General features: G+C 40.6%; 1 non-coding gene across 1 annotated transcript; it reads left to right on the top strand.

Moving 5' to 3' along the window:
- The first annotated feature begins 14,994 nt into the window (after positions 1–14,994).
- LOC148548879 (small nucleolar RNA R71) lies at positions 14,995–15,098 on the top strand. Its single transcript, XR_015898777.1, has one exon. It is a non-coding gene; the product is annotated as a small nucleolar RNA R71 (small nucleolar RNA).
- The last annotated feature ends 6,817 nt before the right edge of the window (positions 15,099–21,915 follow it).

Genomic DNA, 21,915 nt, shown 5'->3' on the forward strand with positions numbered 1-21,915 from the left:
ATCTAGCCTAAGTATTTCCTACCACATTACATATTAGATACGGGAAACCGAGACCATACCTTAGCCGATTTTCCAAGCTCAACCAGAGCACTTCCAAACCACTTGTCCACAAGCTTTCAAGGTCTCAACACCTCCAAGAACAGATTTTATCACACAAAACCCTCTCCCAAGCTTTCCAAAATCACCAATCAAGCTCCAATATTCACATACACATAACCTAAGCCACAGTCATCATACCCATACACAACATCTCAATACCCAAACATCATAGAACAATAATTTACACTAGGTTTGAGAATTTTACCACCCCCAAGGTCCAAGGAGACAAGATTAACCTTCTCCTTCAAGAGAGTTGGGCCCTATAACATCTAAGAATCCAAAATCTCAACATTTTTGCTCATGAAACTCGAAATCAAAGCTGGAAATTCGAAGAGAAAAACGTAGCTTACCTCAAGATTGATTGTATGGGTTTTGTAGAGCTCTCCACGGTGAACGCGTGGCCGCAGACGGTGCGGCAATCGGAGCTCTAGATCAAAAGTTTTGGTGGTTTGAAGATCAAGAGAGAGAAAGAACTTGAGAGAGTGTTCTTCCCTCCATGGCCTCCATTTCAGCGTGTTTAGTGTCTCAAATGAGGAGAGAGAGTGCTGAAATGGGGATTTTAGGGTTTAGTTATGTTGGGCCAAGGGCCCACTTTGGGTCCGGTTGGCCCGGTTTGGCCCATTCGGTCCAATCTTGGTCCGATTTCTATAAAATTGGTACCGAAATTCTCATCTCAAACTCCTCTATCACATTAAGCCATAAAAATAATATTTTTGGCTTTCTAGAATAAATTCTCATTTATGGGTTAATTAGCCGTTAATTAACCGGGTCTTACATTCTACCCACCTAATTGGAAATTTTGCTCACAAAATTCAAATTCAATTACCTGAGAATAAGTGCGGATAATCCGTTCGCATTTCCGACTCAAGTTCCTAAGTGTGTTCCTCAACACCGCCTTGACTCCAAGCCACTTTGACTAATGAAACCTCTTTTCCACGCAACCGTTTGATACTAGTATCATCGATTCTGACTGGAGCCACTGGAAGCATCAAATCTTCTTTTAACTGAACCGATTCAGGTTCTAACACATGGCTAGCATCAGGAGTGTACTTCCGAAGCTGCGACACATGAAACACGTCGTGCAGGTTCGAAAGATGAGGTGGTAGAGCCATCCGATATGCCACTAGTCCAATCCTCTCCAGGATCTGAAATGCACCAATGTATCAAGGATTCAACTTCTTCACTTTAATCACCTTACCTACTCCTGTGGTCGGAGTAACCTTCAGGAAAACATGATCTCCTTCCTCAAATTCCAAGGGCTTCCGCCTCTGATTGGCGTAACTCTTTTGGCGACTCTGCGCCGTAAGCATCCTATCTCGGATTTTCTTAACATATTCAGTGGTCTCAGCTATCATTTCCGGCCCCAACAAGCCTTTCTCTCCAGCTTCATACCAACATAGCGGGGATTGACATTTCCTCCCATACAATGCCTCATACGGAGCCATTCTAATGCTTGCATGGTAACTATTATTGTATGCAAACTTCACTAATGGCATATACCGATCCCAACTCGCCGGTTGATCCAAAACACAAGCTCTCAACATATCCTCTAGTGTTTGGATCGTCCTTTCGGATTGACCATCTGCTTGAGGATGGTATGTTGTACTCAAGCTTAATCGAGTTCCAAAAGCTTTCTGAAATGCACCCCAGAACCTCGAAGTGAAACGAGGATCTCTATCAGAGATTATAGTAGCAGGTACACCATGGAGTCTCACAATCTCTTTTATGTATAACCGAGCTAGCTCCTCAAGGGTGTAAGTCATCCGAATGGGCAAAAAGTGAGCTGACTTCGTCAGTCGGTCCACAATCACCCAGATAGCATCAAAACCAGTCCTAGTCCTCGGCAATCCCGACACAAAGTCCATTGCAATACTTTTCCATTTCCATTGCGGAACCTCTAAAGGTTGCAACATCCCAGAAGGTCTTTGATGTTCAATCTTTGCCTTTTGTCAAGTTAAGCACTTTGCAACATATTCCGCCACATCATTCTTCATACCTGGCCACCAAAACATCGCCTTTAAATCATGGTACATCTTAATACATCCCGAGTGAATGGAGAATCCGCTTTTGTGTGCCTCCTTTAAGATATCTTGCCTCAAAGTGCCAACATCCGGCACAATGATCCTACCCTTGAATATCCATAACCCATCTTTTTCTTCCGACACACTCCATTGTTTTTCTTGCTCGATAGTCGGTAACATCTTCCATAACGCTTCATCATTTTCATGAGCCTTTAGGAGCTCGGACTTAAAATCACTCGAGATTTCTAATCGGCTTAAACACAAGGTTCCAGATACCTCTCGAGCACCAATTTTTAGACTCTCGAATCCATTGAGCAACTTCTCCTCTTGAAGCATCATCCAAGCCGCATATAACGACTTCTGACTTAACGCATCCGCCACTACATTTGCCTTTCCCGGATGGTAATTCAACTCAAAGTCGTAGTCCTTCAATAATTCCATCCACCTCCTTTGCCTCATATTAAGCTCTTTCTGATCAAAGAGATATTTCAAGCTCTTATGATCGGAGAAGTCTTGGAACTTAACCCCATAGAGATAATGCCTCCACACCTTCAAGGCAAACACGACCGCAGCGAGTTCCAAATCGTGCGTAGGGCAACTAACTTCATGAGGTCTCAACTGTCGTGAGGCATATGCCACCACATTATGATGCTACATCAGCACGGATCCTAGACCCTTTAGTGAGGCATCACAGTACACCTCAAATGGTTCGTTCGGCTCAGGTAACACTAACACAGGTGCAGTGGTCAACTTTTTCTTCAATGTCTGAAAGCTCTCCTCGCACTCAGGAGTCCAAACAAACGGAGTGTCTTTGCGGGTTAACTTTGTCAATGGCAAAGCTAATTGCGAAAAGCCTTTGATGAACCTTTGGTAATAGCCAGCTAAACCCAGAAAACTCCTTATCTCAGTTACTGTGGTTGGTTGCTTCCAATCCATCACAGCTTCCACCTTAGTTGGATCTACGGCTATTCCCTTCTTACTCACCACGTGACCCAAAAACTTCACCTCACTCTTCCAGAACTCACACTTAGACAATTTCGCATAGAGTTTCTTCTCCTTTAAAATCGGCAACACGGTCCGCAAGTGTTCCGCATGCTCCTCTTCAGTCTTGGAGTAAATTAGTATGTCGTCAATGAAAACAACAACAAATTTATCCAGAAACGAACGGAACACTCTATTCATGTAATCCATAAATACTGCAGGAGTGTTCGTCAACCCAAAAGACTTTACAATGTACTCGCAATGACCACAACGAGTCCTGAAAGCGGTCTTAGGGATATCCTCACCCTTCACCCATATCTGGTGATAACCGAATCGCAAATCGATCTTGGAGAAAACCCCAGCTCCTTGTAACTGATCCATGAGATCATCAATTCTTGGCAATGGGTACTTATTCTTTATGGTGACCTTGTTCAGCTGCCTGTAATCCACATAGAGCCGCATACTTCCATCTTTCTTCTTTACCAGTGACATTGGAGCACCCCACGGGGAAACACATGGTCGGATAAAGTTCTTACCCAATAATTCCTCTAACTGGGACTTTAGCTCGGCCATCTCTAACGGTGACATTCTATAAGGAGAACTTGAGATTGGTCTTGCCCCAGGCACCAACTAAATAGCAAACTCGACCTCTCGGTTAGGTGGAAATTCCTCAATATCATCGGGAAACACTTCCGAAAACTCACACGCTACCGGAATCTGATCCAACCTTTGATCATCACCCGAAACACCAGCGGTTAACAATAGGATACCCTGACATTCAATTTCAGAACAGTTCACCATCATCGAATTCAAGTAATAATTATTCACCACGACCGGCCCGTCTGTATCTTCCGGCATAAAGTACACCGACTTTGTAGAATAATCAAGCAGGACATGGTTCTCAGATAACCAGTCCAATCCCAAGATAAGATCAAGACCGATCATCGGTAAGCAGATTAAATTATGGACAAAATCATGTTGCTTGAAACTAAACGAAACTTTTGGGCATCCTAGCCTAGTTACCATGGCTTCATGGGTAGCGTTATACACTTTTAGGTCATAAGCTAAGCTTACGATCTTCAATCCTAACTCATGGGCTTTCTCAAATGCAATGAATGAATGCGATGCTCCCAAATCAAATAAAGCATTTAAAGTTTGACCAGCCATTTCACAGTTACCTCGAATGAGTGTCTCAGATCCCTCTGCACCCACAGCTGAGGTGGTGAACACCCGACCAGTCTATTGTGCTTTCCCAGCACCTTGTTTCTGCTTCTCCGGACAATTTGCGGCTCTATGCCCCACCTTTCCACAATTGTAGCACAAATCCCATCCGGCCTTGCACGGTGCTCCCGGATGGTGACTTCCACACCTAGTACAAGCTTGATCATTCTGAGACTGCTTCCCAAACCTTTTCCCTTGGGAGTTGTTGTTGTTGGGCCTCCTAAAAGAACCTCCCCTCTTGAAAGGCGGACCTCTCGGTGCAAAGCTCTTCCCTCGGTTCTGTAGAAAAGATCCTTTGTGACTTTCTTTCTCAGCAGCCGCCTTCTTCACGCACTCTTCAGCAACTCTACACTTGTTCACCAACTCGGAGAAAGTTCTAATCTCCATTGGTCCCACTGAGCTGAAAATATCGCTCCGGAGTCCTCCTTCATACTTAACACACTTCCATTCCTCATATTCCACCGGAGTCCCTTGACACATACGAGAGAATCTGAACAGCTCCTCAAACTTGTCAGTATACTCAGATACGGACATAGTACCCTGCTTCAGCTGCAACAATTCAAGCTCCTTGGCCGTCCTAGCAGAGGTCGGAAAGTACTTCTTATAGAACTCCTCTTGGAAGACATCCCAGGTGATATAATCATCACCCTGCTGCAGGAGGCATCGGATTCCTTGCCACCAATGCGACGCTTCCCTAGTGACCAAATAGGTAGCAAACTCCACACGCTGCCCTTCAGGTACCACCTGCGCTTGCAGTGCTCGTTCCATAGCCTGAAACCATATATCGGCTTCATTCGGGCTAGTAGTTCCCTTGAACTTCGGGGGATTAACCTTCAAAAAGTTTGCCAGTGTCATCGGGCCCTGAACTCCACCTCCGTCATTACCATGGTTGTTCATCTGTTGACCAAGAGCCTCAGCAGTGGCTTGCATAGCAGTAGCCATGTTCTCCAACGTAGTCATAAAGTTCACCGGGTCATTAGGGTTAACCTCTGGCGCACGAGCATTCGTATGACCTCTCCTACGGCCTCTACCGCATCCACGAGGTGCCATTTGGTTCCTATACACACCAAACAATCGATTTTAAGTTGATCAGTCTCAATATCGGAAGTCTAGTGCTTCAAAGTCCCAAATGCATACTCATGAACGTTTATGCCAATTATATCAACCAGATATACAAATAGCATATAACACACATACAGAGAATGCACAGAAGCATAGTCAGTCCGTCCCTCAGGCTCTACAGGAACGAACTGCTCTGATACCATAATGTAACACCCTACCATACAGAGTCTTATGCTTAAGTCATAATTCAGAGGTGGCAAGGTATTACGACCTCTAAAACAAAAATTTAGTATGTATAGTAGTATGAATAATTGATTATAACTAGGAGCCTTTGTAGAAAAAGGGGTAAACAAAAACCGTAACTCGAACGCGCAACACTCCGATCAATAACGTAACGAACAGGGGTAAGCTAACGTGAGATTATATATATACAAAGAAGTGTCAAAAACAGGAATATCAAGACTCAAAATCTGGTTGCGAAGATAACCAGTCCGAGCATAACAATATATACATATAGTAAAATAAAGAGAACCCCAAAGGAAACCCAAAGGAACACAAATACAGAAACCTATTCTCCAAAATCTCCTATAAGAGGAGTCATCACAGTTTGTATTATGTAATGGAGATAAAAGTATCTAAGCAAAACATATAAACCAAAACAGAGTCCCGAGAACAAAGGATCTTCGCTAATCCAGAAGTCTCTAGCATGCCTCAGCGAGAAACCTCATGTCCTACATCTGAAAACCACAAAATCCGCATGGGTGAGAACCAGAGGTCCCCAGCATGGTAACAGCTTCCACATAAATAATACATAATAATAGAGGAAAGCCGAAGGCAATCCTAGAACTTCCTCCAGATAATATCAAAGCTTACAAACAAGCTAAACTGTAAGTGGCAACTGACTAAAGATCCTTCAGTCTAACTAATACTTCCCTTTCCAATTCCTTCAGACCTCCCAACCACCAGCAGGAGTATAATATAGCAAACACAGTTATATCAGACAAGAGATTTACAAATAGGAACAGATAAGGCATTTAGACAATTAGCAAGTAATATGCAGTCAAATAGGCAATCTCAAACAATTTATATAGTATGCATATGATGAATGCCTGTCCCTAGTGGCTGATGATATCATCTGTCAGTTATAGAGCCAACCCGACAAGTCCTGGTAGCTAACCATTGGACTATCCCTCTGTCGCGCATCCCCAACTTGAGTTATACTCATCATAAACTTGATCATAATCATGATCCATATCCATCACCCTCACTGGTGAATAATTACGGGGGCGAGCTCATCCGGGCCTTTCACAGTGCCTGCCACACTTACGACATAGGGTCACAAGAGCTTCGAGTCTCAACCTGGAGCACGTGGTGGCTAGCCACTACTTCCTCGCAGGGAAACCCTCATCTCCGATGGTGGAAGTGCAAACATTTACAATTCATTCAACAGCATATATGCATTTACACTTAGCCATATTCATGGCTCCGCCGTAACACGGCAATAATCCAGCCATCCGGCTCACGGTTAAATCCATAACCAGCCAATTCATTAACAATTACGGCACTTCGGCCCATGGCATAACAAGCACTTCCACCGCCATTCTCCGCATCTCACATAATCATCTTTGATCCTCAATGATCATCCATTTTCCCTTGCTTCACTCGCAAGTTACCACATTCACTAGCCCCTTCTCTCATTGCTAAGCATATCATAATGATTTAAGACATAAGTGGTGAGATCAGAGGATTAGAAGTATGAAATTTGGCTTATAAAACTCAAAAATCAACTTTGGGATGAATATAGGGCCACGCGTACGCGCACTCCACGCGCACGCGTGGATGGCCACAAAACTCATCGATGCGCAAGGGTCATACGCGCGAATGCGCGGGTTGAAAAATAGCCAAACGACGCGCAAGCGTCGGCCATGCGTACGCGTGGGTGTTCTTGCGCCCCAGGCACAAAATTGGCACAACTCTGGCACAACTATCTGGAAAATAGCTGGGCATTTGGTGCAGCGCATCGACGTGGCCGCGCACACCACGCGCACGCGTGGATGGTGCTTTCTCGAAGAACGGCGCGTACGCGCCAAGTGCGCCTACGCGCGGAAGGTCCTTCTGCTAAAATTTTTCTAAGTTAAAAGCTGCAGAATTTACAGATTCAACCCCTAATCTTCCGACGGACATAATTTTCTCATTTTAAATCGTTTTTCACCCGTTCTTCGAACGGCATGGACATCCCAGATCCAATTTCATTTCTAAATAAATTTGGCACAAAACAGAGATCCGTAGTCCATGTTATGTCCCGTTAAAGTATGCCCAAAAACCATATTTTCATACAAAACCACAAAGTGCCATTTTCAAAACAAGCCACTTTCAACTCTTTTCAAAATCAATCAAAACATGCCAATTTTATCCCTTTTCTTTGAAATCAATCAAAATGTACCAAAATCAACATCAAGCCATCCTCAACTCACACATTGACACTTTACCAAAATTCCCAAAACCACACCCAACCATTTTAACACTTCTCAATCAAATGGCTAAAGGACAAACACAATATCATATCATACATCTTTCCTCATCACAATTTCCAATAATACCATTTCCAATCAACCATCATTATACATAATCAACATCATACTCACCATCAACATGGTACCACCCATCAATTCAACCTCAATCATCCATCAAGCATATATCACAACATGCATTTCTCATATATCACACAATCAAGGCATCAATATTCATAATCACATATATGAACACATCATATATCTCAACTATTCAACAACATCAACAATTCAAAGCCTATCTTAGGGCCTCTAGCCTAAGTTTTTCCTACCTTATTACATATTAGATATGGGAAACCGAGACCATACCGTAGCCAATTTTCCAAGCTCAACCGGAGCACTTCCAAACCACTTGTCCACAAGCTCTCAAGGTCTCAACACCTCCAAGAACATATTTTATCACAAAAAACCCTCTCCCAAGCTTTCCAAAATCACCAATCAAGCTCCAATATTCACATACACATAACCTAAGCCACAATCATCATACCCATACACAACATCTCAATACCCAAACATCATAGAACAACAATTTACACTAGGGTTAAGAATCTTACCACACCCAAGGTCCAAGGAGACATGATTAACCTTCTCCTTCAATAGAGTTGGGCCCTATAACATCAAAGAACCCAAAATCTCAACATTTTTGCTCATGAAACTCGAAATCAAAGCTGGAAATTCGAAGAGAAAAACGTGGCTTACCTCAAGATTGATTGTATGGGTTTTGTAGAGCTCTCCACGGTGAACGCGTGGCCGCAGACGGTGCGGCAATCGGAGCTCTAGATCAAAAGTTATGGTGGTTTGAAGATCAAGAGAGAGAAAGAACTTGAGAGAGTGTTCTTCCCTCCATGGCCTCCATTTCAGCGTGTTTAGTGTCTCAAATGAGGAGAGAGAGTGCTGAAATGAGGATTTTAGGGTTTAGTTATGTTGGGCCAAGGGCCCACTTTGGGTCTGGTTGGCCCGGTTTGGCCCGTTTGGTCCAATCTTGGTCCGATTTCTATAAAATTGGTACCGAAATTCTCGTCTCAAACTCCTCTATCACATTAAGTCATAAAAATAATATTTTTGGCTTTCTAGAATAAATTCTCATTTATGGGTGATGCGCATAAACTTGTTATGCTACGATTTAGAAAATTGCACGATCGGCAAAATTCCTTCCGGCAAGTGCACCGGTTATCGTCAAGTAAAAACTCACAATAGAGTGAGGTCGAATCCCACAAGGATTGGTTGAGTGAGCAATTCGGATTAGAAGTATGTTCTAGTTGAGCGGAATCAAGATTTAGATGAGAATTGCGGAATGTAAAATTGCATGAATTAAAGAGCGAGAAGCTAAATTGCTGAAATTAAAAGGGATGGGGTGATTGCATGAATTTAATTGCAGAATGTAAAGAGAAAGTGGTTGATCAGAAATGGGGAATTCATTGGGTTTTAGGAGATATTGAGATCTCCGAATCAAAACATTTTTATCTCTTTCTCAACCAATGCGTTCATTGAATTTTTGCTTGGCAATCTTATATGATTGGATCCCAATCCCTTGGCTCACCAATTCTCTCTAAAAACAAACAAATTTCCAATCCCTTGGCTTAACTGTTCATAAGAAGAGATGATGCTCGATCACTGATTATACCACACAGTTTCATGAACCACAATTTGGTAGGATTACATGTCACAATATCCATCCAAACCCCAATCCAATTCACTGTGAGAAAGCTTCTCTAGCATGAATCCTCCATTCCTTTCCCAAGGTTCCGAAGGATTCCAATTATGGGTAGTTTCTTTCCCAAGACAACTACCCAATGGAATTAGATCGAGAAGCTTTCTAACAAAATTCAAGAGAAAAGATTGAGAAGAAGATAAAACTATTATTGATTCATTGAATTACAATAGAGCTCCCTAACCCAATGAAAGGGGGTTTAGTGAGTCATAGCTCTGAATTCAATTCCAAAAGTATGAAAACTTCCAAAAATGAAAAGGTTAAAAAAAAGTCCCTCTAACTTAAATTCCATCCTATTTATACACTTTCTTCATTGAGCTTCTGTTGTGTTTCTTGGGCTTTGAGGCCTCTCCCTGCTTTCCTTTTGCTTTGGGTTTATGATCCATAATCTTGATGAGGCTGCTGATCCAAATTCTGTAACATTCATTGAGCCAACTTAGTGATAATCAAGTAATGACACATGTCTCAACAAATTGAAATTCCAGACTCATCAATCCTTCAGGCCTAATCCCATAAACCATGATATTCAATTGGGTTTCATACCAGAGTAAGTTTAAGTTAATGTTTGTGCTCAAATGCTAACTTAAACTGCAATATTTTTGGCCCAGAAACCTTTTCCAAGAGTGGCGTTTAAGTTGCAGTTTAAGCTTAAACTGCAGCTTAAACGCCAGACACTTCCAGTGATGCCTTTTGTGGAAGCACGTTTAAGCTTCAGTTTAAGGTTAAACTGAAGCTTAAACGTGGAAATGGAAGAAGGCAGCTCTGGAGGGTAACGTAGTCGAACACGTTTAAGCTTCAGTTTAAGGTTAAACTGAAGCTTAAACGTGGAGATAGAGAAAGCCATCCTGGAGGTCGAACACGTTTAAGCTCCAGTTTAAGGTTAAACTGGAGCTTAAACGTGCAAATAGAGAAAGCCATCCTGGAGGTCGAACACGTTTAAGCTCCAGTTTAAGGTTAAACTGGAGCTTAAACGTGGAAGCGGAGAAAGCAACCCCTGGAGGTCGAACACGTTTAAGCTCCAGTTTAAGGTTAAACTGGAGCTTAAACGTGGAAATGGAGAAAGCAACCCTGGAGGAGAAAACTTGGTCGAACACGTTTAAGCTCCAGTTTAAGGTTAAACTGGAGCTTAAACGTGGAAATGGCTCCCTGGTGCATTTCCCATTTCTGGCGTTTAACTTCCAGTTTAAGGTTAAACTGGAGGTTAAACGCCACTTTCACCCTTTCCTCAGCTTGCATGATTTTGGCCGTTTAAGTTCCAGTTTAAGCTTAAACTGGAACTTAAACTCCACATGTGATATTCAAGCTTCCTTTATTGATTTTTGTTGCTTCCTTGCCTAGCCTCTTCTTTCCTGAAATCATCCAAACAACTGCATCAAATTCTTGCAAATTTTCATGAGAATCTTCCATTCATAGCATTCAAGTAATATAACTAAAAACTCATGAAATTTGCATAAAAAATCATACTGTTTGGATGGTTCATTGCTTTGTTATTCATTTAACCATTCTTGGTTACTTTAAGCTCAAGAAAGTGCATAAAACAACTAAAACTAACAGAAAAATGCTAGTGAAACTCGCCTAAGATGCCTTGGCATCACAACACCAAACTTAATACTTGCTTGTCCCTAAGCAAGTCCTGAGTTATTTGAGAAGAAAGTATGAAACAGAAAGCAATTACATTGGCTATATTAGTAAGCACTTGAAGTTCATCAGAAGGGTTTTATGCAGAAAGTTGCAGCATCACTTTTTCATTCTTATCAGGTAAGATTATCACTTTTTCATTGCATCCATCAAACACTGCTATGGCCTCTTGTTATTCTTATGTCCTTGGCACTTTTCTCTTCTTTGTTTTTCTTTTCTTTTTCTTAGAGCTCCTTTTGCTCCTTGTTTGCTTAGTGTCATGTGTTGCACAAGCCTTTGGCATTTTCTTTTTCTTATCAGTGCACTACACATATCCACTCCAGGCATTTTAGTTCACATTTCTTCTTGAGACATTGGTGCCCAGCACCTCTTTGTGTGACTAAATGTTTTGTATTTAGGTTGCTCTTGATAATGGACTTTTGGTTGATAATCTCGGGTTAGTTAACCCAAGTTACCAAGTGTTGAAACACTCCTCAGAACCTATTCATCCAAGCATATCCTTAATACATAAACACCACAGGCATTTGTCTCAGAAGTTCAAACCATTGATGCCTAGCTTATTTTCTCAATTTTTTTTTTGCTTTTTGGTTGCCCTTTTTCAGTGGCTTTTTCTTCTTCTTTTTCTTTCTTTTTCATGGCCAAAGACATTTATTCATCAAGATCCATAGACAGTTTTCAATTTCTACACAAAAAATGATAATTCTACACTCTATTTCCAGTGATCTGACTAAACAATCAAGCATGCATACCACCACTTAATTCTACTTGATTTGTCACTAATTGAGCCAAGTTACTTTTGTTCAAACTTTTCTTTTATTTTTGGAAACAGAACAAGCATGGCAAGCATTTGTGTAAGAAGGTGAAGTTATATCCAAACATCTAGGCATTCACTTTATTCAAAGCAATAAACAGACAAACATACTAGAAACTTCACATTCCAGAAAGATTCAACAATTACAGTTTAAACCAGAACAAGCATGCTTTTGTTTGCCCTTTTTAAAGAATTGTCAAGGAACAACACCACCTTGTGAAATTCCTTGTTTTCTCTTTGTTGCCAGGGAACAATTTGATTTCTCCTTCTTCTCCTAGTTGTTGCTTCATGTTCTTTCTCAGATCCTTGTTTCCTTTCCTGCAAAGAGTGATGAAGTTGCTTGCTTCTCAAGCACTTGAGTGGTTAGCTCAACTATGTATGGGCAAGTGTCTGAGTCTTAAGTTGGTGTGTGAACACCAAACTTAGTCTCCTACTTACTTCTCTGTTCTTTGAATCCTTGAATTCTCCTTGGAATGAAGTTGCTGCTAAGGATTTTAAGCATTTCTGTGATTGCTTAGAATGGTTGTTCCTTTCATATAATTCAAAGGTTGTTGTGTTCAGTTGATCTTTATGGTGGAACACCAAACTTAGAGTCACACATTCCCCTTTGAATTATTGATCCACGAATTCATTGTTTGGTGTGAAACACCAAACTTAATTCTTTGCAATGCACAGAAACTACTTCACCTTTTTATTGAAACAAATAGAAGAAACAGCAAGGGAGTATTACCTCAGGTTGGGTTGCCTCCCAACAAGCGCTTCTTTAACGTCACTAGCTTGACGGTTGCCCCTTGTTAGGGTGGATTGTAGTGCTTGATGTCTTCTCCTCTCACTATGAAAACGTCCCCATTTGATTCCTTCATGACTTCTAAATGTTCCATAGAAAGAACTTTCCTGATTGTGAACACTTGAGGGAGCTGGGAAGGAATGGTTTTGAGGCCAGGTGGGATTGGCAGATAATGACTTGATATCACTTTATCTCCCGGAGAGAAACCTTCAGTGGGAATTTTCTTGTTTCTCCACCCTCTTGGCAATTTCTTTACAATTCTTCCCTTTCTCTTGAGGATTTCTTCATTGACCCTTATGCCAGGAGGATCCTTCTGATCTGTTTCTATTGATTCTTGTGGCTTTAACTCTTGCAATTCTTGTTTGCCTTCCAAGGACTGTTTCAGAATTTCAGCTGCTGGATTGCTTTCCTCCAAACACAGATGGCTACTATCATCCTTAGGCTTTTCAGGTTCTGGTTCAGGCTCAGATGCAGGTTTGAAAGCATTGAAAATGAGTTGTTCGTCATGTACTCTCAAAATTAGCTCTCCTTGTTCTACATCTATGAGCGCTCTAGCAGTGGCTAGAAATGGCCTTCCCAGAATGATAGGGTGTAGGTGGCTTTCCTCCATGTCCAAAATGACAAAGTCTGTGGGGAAGAAATAATTTCCCACTTTCACCAGCACATTCTCAACTACCCCTTCAGCTTGCTTCTGAGTTTTGTCAGCCAGTTGTATGATTACATCAGTGGATCTCACCTCATTCAGTTGTAGCCTCTTCATAAGAGTCAGAGGCATCACATTTATGCTAGCTCCTAGATCACAGAATCCTTTGTCAATTTTTGTTTCCCCTATGATGCAGGGGATATGAAAACCTCCTGGGTCTATTTTCTTAGAGACTATGTCCTTCTTGATGAGGGCACTGCATTCTTTGTTCATTATTACAGTTTGTCCTCCCTTCAAAACTCTTTTCTTGCTCAGCAATTCCTTTAAATACTTGATATGTGTAGGCATCTGCTGGAGAATCTCAAGGAAGGGAATATTGATATGGAGAGACTTAAATGTCTCTAAAAACCTTGAATAGGTTTTCCCTTTTTCACCTCCTCCTAACCTCTGAGGAAATGGTGCTTTTGGTTGGTATGTTTCCAGCATGCCTTTTTGCAGTTCCTTGGCTTGCTCAGTTTCACTTTCCTGCTTAGCTTCTTCCACACCTTCCTTCAAGATTTCTGGCTCCTGTTCTGAGGGTCTAATTCCTTCTTCTTCTGAGACTTCCTTCAATATGGTGATGGCCTTGCATTCTTCCCATCTCACTCTCTTTTGTTCCCCTTTAGGATTCTTTTCTGTGTCACTAGGGAACACTGCAGTTGATTTGGGGGCCTGTTGAGATAGCTCTCCTACTTGAGACTCCATCCTCTTGAGTTTTTCACCATGGTTTCTTAAGGTAGATCTCACATCATCCCTGAAGCTTTTCAACTCACTTATGTCCTGGCCCATGTTTGCCAGCATTCCTTCTATCCTGTTTAATTGATCTTGAAATTGTTGGTTCGGATTAGGTTGGGTAGGTTGATTATTTTGGCCATGATATGATGGTTGGGAGTAAGTGTTTTGTGTGGCTTGGTATGATCTTTGGTTGGAGTTTTGGTATGTGGACTTGTTATGTTGGTTTTGCTGGTTTCCCCACCCAAAGTTTGGGTGGTTTTTCCATCCTGGATTGTAAGTGTTGGAATGTGGATCATATGATTGCCTTTGTTGGTTTCCCACATAGTTGGCCTCTTCCCAATCACCTCCTTCAGTGCTTACTTCCTCTTGATCTTGTGTGTGTATTGCAGCCACTTGCTTTGTTTCTAATTTCCTGGTGAGCTCTGCTAGTTGCTTGGCAAACACCTTGTTTTGGGCTAAAATTGTATCAACATGGTTCAGCTCCATGACTCCCTTAGTGTTGTGTCTCTCGGAAGCATAGTAGTACTCATTCTCAGCCACTGTCTCGATCACTTCAATGGCTTCTTCCACAGTCTTTTTCCTGTTCAATGAACCTCCTGATGAATGGTCTACAGCCTTCCTTGATTCATAAGAAAGTCCATCATAGAAAATATGCAATTGCACCCAGTCATGGAACATGTCTGGTGGGCATTTCCTTGTCAAATCCTTGAATCTCTCCCATGCCTCGTAGAGAGTTTCACCATCTTGTTGTCTAAACGTCTGAACCTCAGATCGAAGCCTATTGACCTTTTGTGGGGGGTAGAAACGTGCCAGAAACTTGCTTTCCACCTCATCCCAGGTTGTTAGGCTCCCCCTTGGGAATGATTCCAACCACTTAGCTGCCTTGTCCCTAAGTGAAAATGGGAACAAGAGCAGTTTATAGGTATCTTCCTGGACTCCATTGGACTTCACAGTGTCACAAATTCTCAGGAATTTTGTGAGATGTTGGTTTGGATCTTCATTAGCACTCCCACCAAATGAACAATGATTCTCCACAAGTGATATTAGCTGTGGTTTGAGTTCAAAATTGTTGGCCTGAATGGGTGGTTTCTGAATGCTGCTACCACAATTCCCAGAGGTTGGGTTTATGTATGAACCAAGAACCCTCCTCTCGGGAATGGCATTGTTTCCATCAGCTCTCTCATGGTTGTGAACTTCTCTATCCATGTTGAGATCTAGAGCTTCCTCAAAATTGTCCTCAGATTCTCCTTCAGATTCTTCTTCTCCCAGTACTCTCTTCCCTCTTGCTTCCCTTCTAAGTCTATGAAGGGTCCTCTCTGGTTCGGTATATGGAGGAGTTGATGTCTCTCCTCTCCTACCTGTCATACAAAACACAGCACAGGCAACAAACAAGTGAAATACTCTTGGTTAATGGAAGAGTATGGTTAGAGTAGTTGAGGAATTAATTCAAATAGTTAGTGAGTCAGTGAGTTAGTTGCTTGAATTTAAAGGCATAAAGAAAGAAAGCATGTAACAGAGTGCAGAAATTAAAAATTCAACAAGTAACTTGAACTGAATTAACAAAGCAAGAAAAATGCTCAATCTAGTTAACTTCCTATTTGAGAATTGTCAATCGAAAACCAATTCCTGGCAACGGCGCCATAAACTTGATGCGCATAAACTTGTTATGCTACGATTTAGGAAATTGCACGATCGGCAAAATTCCTTCCGGCAAGTGCACCGGTTATCGTCAAGTAAAAACTCACAATAGAGTGAGGTCGAATCCCACAAGAATTGGTTGAGTGAGCAATTCGGATTAGAAGTATGTTCTAGTTGAGCGGAATCAAGATTTAGATGAGAATTGCGGAATGTAAAATTGCATGAATTAAAGAGCGAGAAGCTAAATTGCTGAAATTAAAAGGGATGGGGTGATTGCATGAATTTAATTGCAGAATGTAAAGAGAAAGTGGTAGATCAGAAATGGGGAATTCATTGGGTTTTAGGAGATATTGAGATCTCCGAATCAAAACATTTTTATCTCTTTCTCAACCAATGCGTTCATTGAATTTTTGCTTGGCAATCTTATATGATTGGATCCCAATCCCTTGGCTCACCAATTCTCTCTAAAAACAAACAAATTTCCAATCCCTTGGCTTAAATATTCATAAGAAGAGATGATGCTCGATCACTGATTATACCACACAGTTTCATGAACCACAATTTGGTAGGATTACATGTCACAATATCCATCCAAACCCCAATCCAATTCACTGTGAGAAAGCTTCTCTAGCATGAATCCTCCATTCCTTTCCCAAGGTTCCGAAGGATTCCAATTATGGGTACTTTCTTTCACAAGACAACTACCCAATGGAATTAGATCGAGAAGCTTTCTAACAAAATTCAAGAGAAAAGATTGAGAAGAAGATAAAACTATTATTGATTCATTGAATTACAATAGAGCTCCCTAACCCAATGAAAGGGGGTTTAGTGAGTCATAGCTCTGAATTCAATTCCAAAAGTATGAAAACTTCCAAAAATGAAAAGGTAAAAAAAAGTCCCTCTAACTTAAATTCCATCCTATTTATACACTTTCTTCATTGAGCTTCTGTTGTGTTTCTTGGGCTTTGAGGCCTCTCCCTGCTTTCCTTTTGCTTTGGGTTTATGATCCATAATCTTGATGAGGCTGCTGATCCAAATTCTGTAACATTCATTGAGCCAACTTAGTGATAATCAAGTAATGACACATGTCTCAACAAATTGAAATTCCAGACTCATCAATCCTTCAGGCCCAATCCCATAAACCATGATATTCAATTGGGTTTCATACCAGAGTAAGTTTAAGTTAATGTTTGTGCTCAAATGCTAACTTAAACTGTAATATTTTTGGCCCAGAAACCTTTTCCAAGAGTGGCGTTTAAGTTGCAGTTTAAGCTTAAACTGCAGCTTAAACGCCAGACACTTCCAGTGATGCCTTTTGTGGAAGCACGTTTAAGCTTCAGTTTAAGGTTAAACTGAAGCTTAAACGTGGAAATGGAAGAAGGCAGCTCTGGAGGGTAACGTAGTCGAACACGTTTAAGCTTCAGTTTAAGGTTAAACTGAAGCTTAAACGTGGAGATAGAGAAAGCCATCCTGGAGGTCGAACACGTTTAAGCTCCAGTTTAAGGTTAAACTGGAGCTTAAACGTGGAAGCGGAGAAAGCAACCCCTGGAGGTCGAACACGTTTAAGCTCCAGTTTAAGGTTAAACTGGAGCTTAAACGTGGAAATGGAGAAAGCAACCCTGGAGGAGAAAACTTGGTCGAACACGTTTAAGCTCCAGTTTAAGGTTAAACTGGAGCTTAAACGTGGAAATGGCTCCCTGGTGCATTTCCCATTTCTGGCGTTTAACTTCCAGTTTAAGGTTAAACTGGAGGTTAAACGCCACTTTCACCCTTTCCTCAGCTTGCATGATTTTGGCCGTTTAAGTTCCAGTTTAAGCTTAAACTGGAACTTAAACTCCACATGTGATATTCAAGCTTCCTTTATTGATTTTTGTTGCTTCCTTGCCTAGCCTCTTCTTTCCTGAAATCATCCAAACAACTGCATCAAATTCTTGCAAATTTTCATGAGAATCTTCCATTCATAGCATTCAAGTAATATAACTAAAAACTCATGAAATTTGCATAAAAAATCATACTGTTTGGATGGTTCATTGCTTTGTTATTCATTTAACCATTCTTGGTTACTTTAAGCTCAAGAAAGTGCATAAAACAACTAAAACTAACAGAAAAATGCTAGTGAAACTCGCCTAAGATGCCTTGGCATCAATGGGTTAATTAGCCGTTAATTAACCGGGTCTTACAAGAATGCTGCTGATGGTTCTAGCCTATACCACGAAGACTCTGATGTCACGGAATGGAATGCTCTGTTGTCAGGAGAGGCAATCATGCGTCGTGAACCAGGAGGCCAAGAGATACACACTCATGCTATTACAGATAGAACGGAAGTGGTTGTCAGGCATGCGTTCATAAGTGAGAATGATGATGAGTGTCACGGGTCATTACATTCATCAGATTGAAGTACGAGAGTATATCTTAGAGAAGAACTAGGCGTGAATTGAATAGAAAATAGTAGTAATTGCATTAATTCATGAAGAATAGCAGAGCTCCACACCTTAATCTATGGGGTGTAGAAACTCCACCGTAGAAAATACATAAGTGAAAGGTCTAGGCATGGCCATGAGGCTAGCCTCCAAACGTGTACAATGATCCAAAGATGGTTAAAAGACCTAAAGGTGGTCAAAAGACATAAAATAAATCTCTAAAAGTAGTTTTTATACTAAACTAGTAACCTAGGGTTATAAAAAATGAGTAACTAAGTGCAGATAGTGCAGAAATCCACTTTTGGGGCCCACTTGGTGAGTGCTTGGGCTGAGCATTGAAGCTTTTTCGTACTTAGGCTATTCCTGGAGTTAAACGCCATCTTTGGTGCCAGTTTGGGCGTTTAACTCCAATTCTGGTGCCAGTTTGGGCGTTTTACGCCAAGATGTTTTAGGCTGACTTTGAACGCCAGTTTGGGCCATCAAATCTCGGGCAAAGTATGGACTATTATATATTTCTGGAAAGCCCAGGATGTCTACTTTCCAACGCAATTAAGATCTCGCCAATTGGGTTTCTGCAGCTCCAGAAAATCCATTTTGAGTGTAGCAGGGTCAGAATCCAATAGCATCTGCAGTCCTTTTTTAGCCTCTGAATCAGATTTTTGCTCAGGTCCCTCAATTTCAACCAGAAAATACCTGAAATCACAGAAAAACACACAAACTCATAGTAAAGTCCAGAAATGTGATTTTTGAATAAAAACTAATAAAAATATAATAAAAAGTAATAAAAATTTACTAAAAACTATGTAAAAACAATGCCAAAAAGGGTATAAATTATCCGCTCATCATAGGATACAATAAATCTCAGAGTTTTCAATGAAGCTCAGTTTCAATTAGATAAGCGGGACTAGTAGATTTTTGCTTCTGAATAGTTTTGGCATCTCACTTTTCATTGAAGCTCAGAATAGTTGGCATCTTTAGGAACTTAGAATCCAGATGATACTATTGATTCTCTTAGTTAAGTTCTTTTTTATTGTTGAACATAGCTTCTTTAGAGTCTTGGCCGTGACCCTAAGTACTTTGTTTTCTAGTATTACCACCGGATACATAAATGCTATAGACACTTAATTGGGTGAACCCTTTCGGATTGTGATTCAGCTTTGCTAGAATCCCCAGCCAGTTTTGTCTAGAGTTCTTAAGCACACTCTTTGCTTTGGACCACGACTTTAACTGCTCAGCCTCAAGCTTTTCACTTGACACCTTCACACCACAAGTATAGAGTTAGGAAAGCAGCTCAATTGAACTGTTTAGGCTAAGATATTTCTTTTAGGCCCTCCTAACCATTGATGCTCAAAGCCTTGAATCCTTGCTCTTGCCTTTTGGTTTTAAAGAGCTGTTGGCTTTTTCTGCTTTTTATTTCTTTTTATTACTTTTTGCTGCTATTTTTTGCTTCAAGAATCAATTTTTGGATTTTTCAGATTACCAATAATACTTCACTTTTATCCACATTCTTTCAAGAGCCAACATTCTTAACTCCAACATCAATTTTGCACTATTCATTCATACATTCAGAAAACAAAAGCAATGCCACCACATCAAATAATAGAACTATTCTTAATATATAACTCAAAATTCATGCATCTTACTTTTCTTTTTCAATAAAATAATTTTTCTTTTAAAAAGGTGAAAGATGCATGGAATATTTCATAGCTTTAAGACATAAAGATAGATGATCATGCACTAGAAACAGACAATAAAACAAAATACATGACAAACAAAACAAAAAATAACATAGGCAACAGGGGAGTAAAGGGAATGAATCCACCTTAGTAATGGCATCTACTTCTCCTTCTAGAGGATCAAATGGAGTGCTTGATTTCCTCTGTGTCACGTCCCTGCCTCTATTGTTCTTCCCTCAAAACTCTTTGTTCTTCCCTCATGCCTCTTTGATCTTCTCTTATGTCATGGAGGATGGTGGAGTGATCTTGATGTCCCATCTTTAGTTGATCCATGATGGATCTTAATTCCCCTAGAGAAGTGTACAATTGGTCCCAATAACCTTGGGGAGGAAAATGCATCCCTTGAGGCATCTCAGGGATTTCTGGTTGAGGCAGCTCCACATGCTCTTGCTGTGGTCCATGTGCTGGCTCTCTAATTTGCTCCATCCTCTTCTTGGTCATGGGCTTGTACTCCTCAATAGGAATGTCTCCTTCTATGACAATTCCAGCTGAATTACATAGATGAAAGATAAGGTGGGGGAATGCCAACCTTGCTAAGGTGGAAGGCTTTTCAGCTTTCTTGTACAACTCTTGAGGTATTACCTCATGTACCTCCACCTCACTTTCAATCGTGATGAAATGAATCATGATGGCTTTGTCAATGGTCACTTCTGACTGATTGCAAGTAGGGATGATAGAGCATTGGATAAATTCCAACCATCCTTTAGCTACAGGCTTGAGGTTAAGCCTTCTCAGTTAGATAGGCTTGCCTTGAGCATCCCTCTTCCACTAAGCTTGATGAATCCACATTTCATGGTATTTATTTGCTTTAATTAGGTGGATTTCATTGACTTTTCTTGCATTTAGCCATTGAAATATCATAGTTTCATGATGTCTTCCTAATTTGTGCTTGAAAGTGAAAATATGCTCTTTAGGCCTTTTTATTGCTAAATTTTATTCACTTTGATCCCATTTGGTGCCTTGATGGTTTTGATGAGTGATTTCAGGTTTCCAAGGCAAGTTTGGGTTGAAGAAGTGAAGAAAGAGCATCTAGTGATGCGTGCGTACGCACAACGGACTTCGTGCAAGGATGCGTACGCACCAAATGTCGTGCGTACCCACGATGGGAATTTTTGCGCAAACGTGTCCTGCGTACGCACGCGTGCATATGCGTGAGGTCATTAATACAAATCGCTGGGGGGCAATTAGGTTTAGCTTTTATGATGTTTTCTCTTAGTTTTTAGAGAGAGAAGCTCCCCCCTCTCTCTATAATTAGGGTTCTTTAGTTTAATTTCTTGTAATTTCTATGTTTAATTCTTATTTTCATTTACTTTTTCTTGTCATTTATTGTTATTGTATCTTTCTTGTTCTTCATTTCTCATGCTATTTCCTTTATTTTGTCATTTTATGTTTTATGAACACTCTTGTCATTTTGATTTCCAATTAATACAATTTTATGTTTTCATGTCATTTATTGCTTTCTTTAGTTGTCATTGTCACTTTCTTGCTTTGGTAGTTGTAGAATTTAATTTATTTTAATTTAATATTATTTTATTTTCATGGACACCAAGTGTTTGATAAAATGTTTGGCTTAGTTTTTACATAGTTTTTCTTCCCTCTTGGCTTGAAATTGTTGACTTTGGTGATCCTTGAGTCATTGATGTACATTCTTGTTTGATACATTAGAGTAGTTAGTTGATTTGGACTTCATTGACTCTATGTGACCGTTAGTGTTGACATAGGACTTATGGATTGAAATTAACTATGCCTATTTGACTTATCTTCGATGTAAGGTTGACTAAGTAGGATCAACTCTTCATAATC

Source organism: Arachis ipaensis, chromosome B8 (assembly GCF_059453495.1).
Source record: "Arachis ipaensis isolate K30076 ecotype BB chromosome B8, ASM5945349v1, whole genome shotgun sequence".
Lineage (NCBI taxonomy): Eukaryota > Viridiplantae > Streptophyta > Magnoliopsida > Fabales > Fabaceae > Arachis > Arachis ipaensis.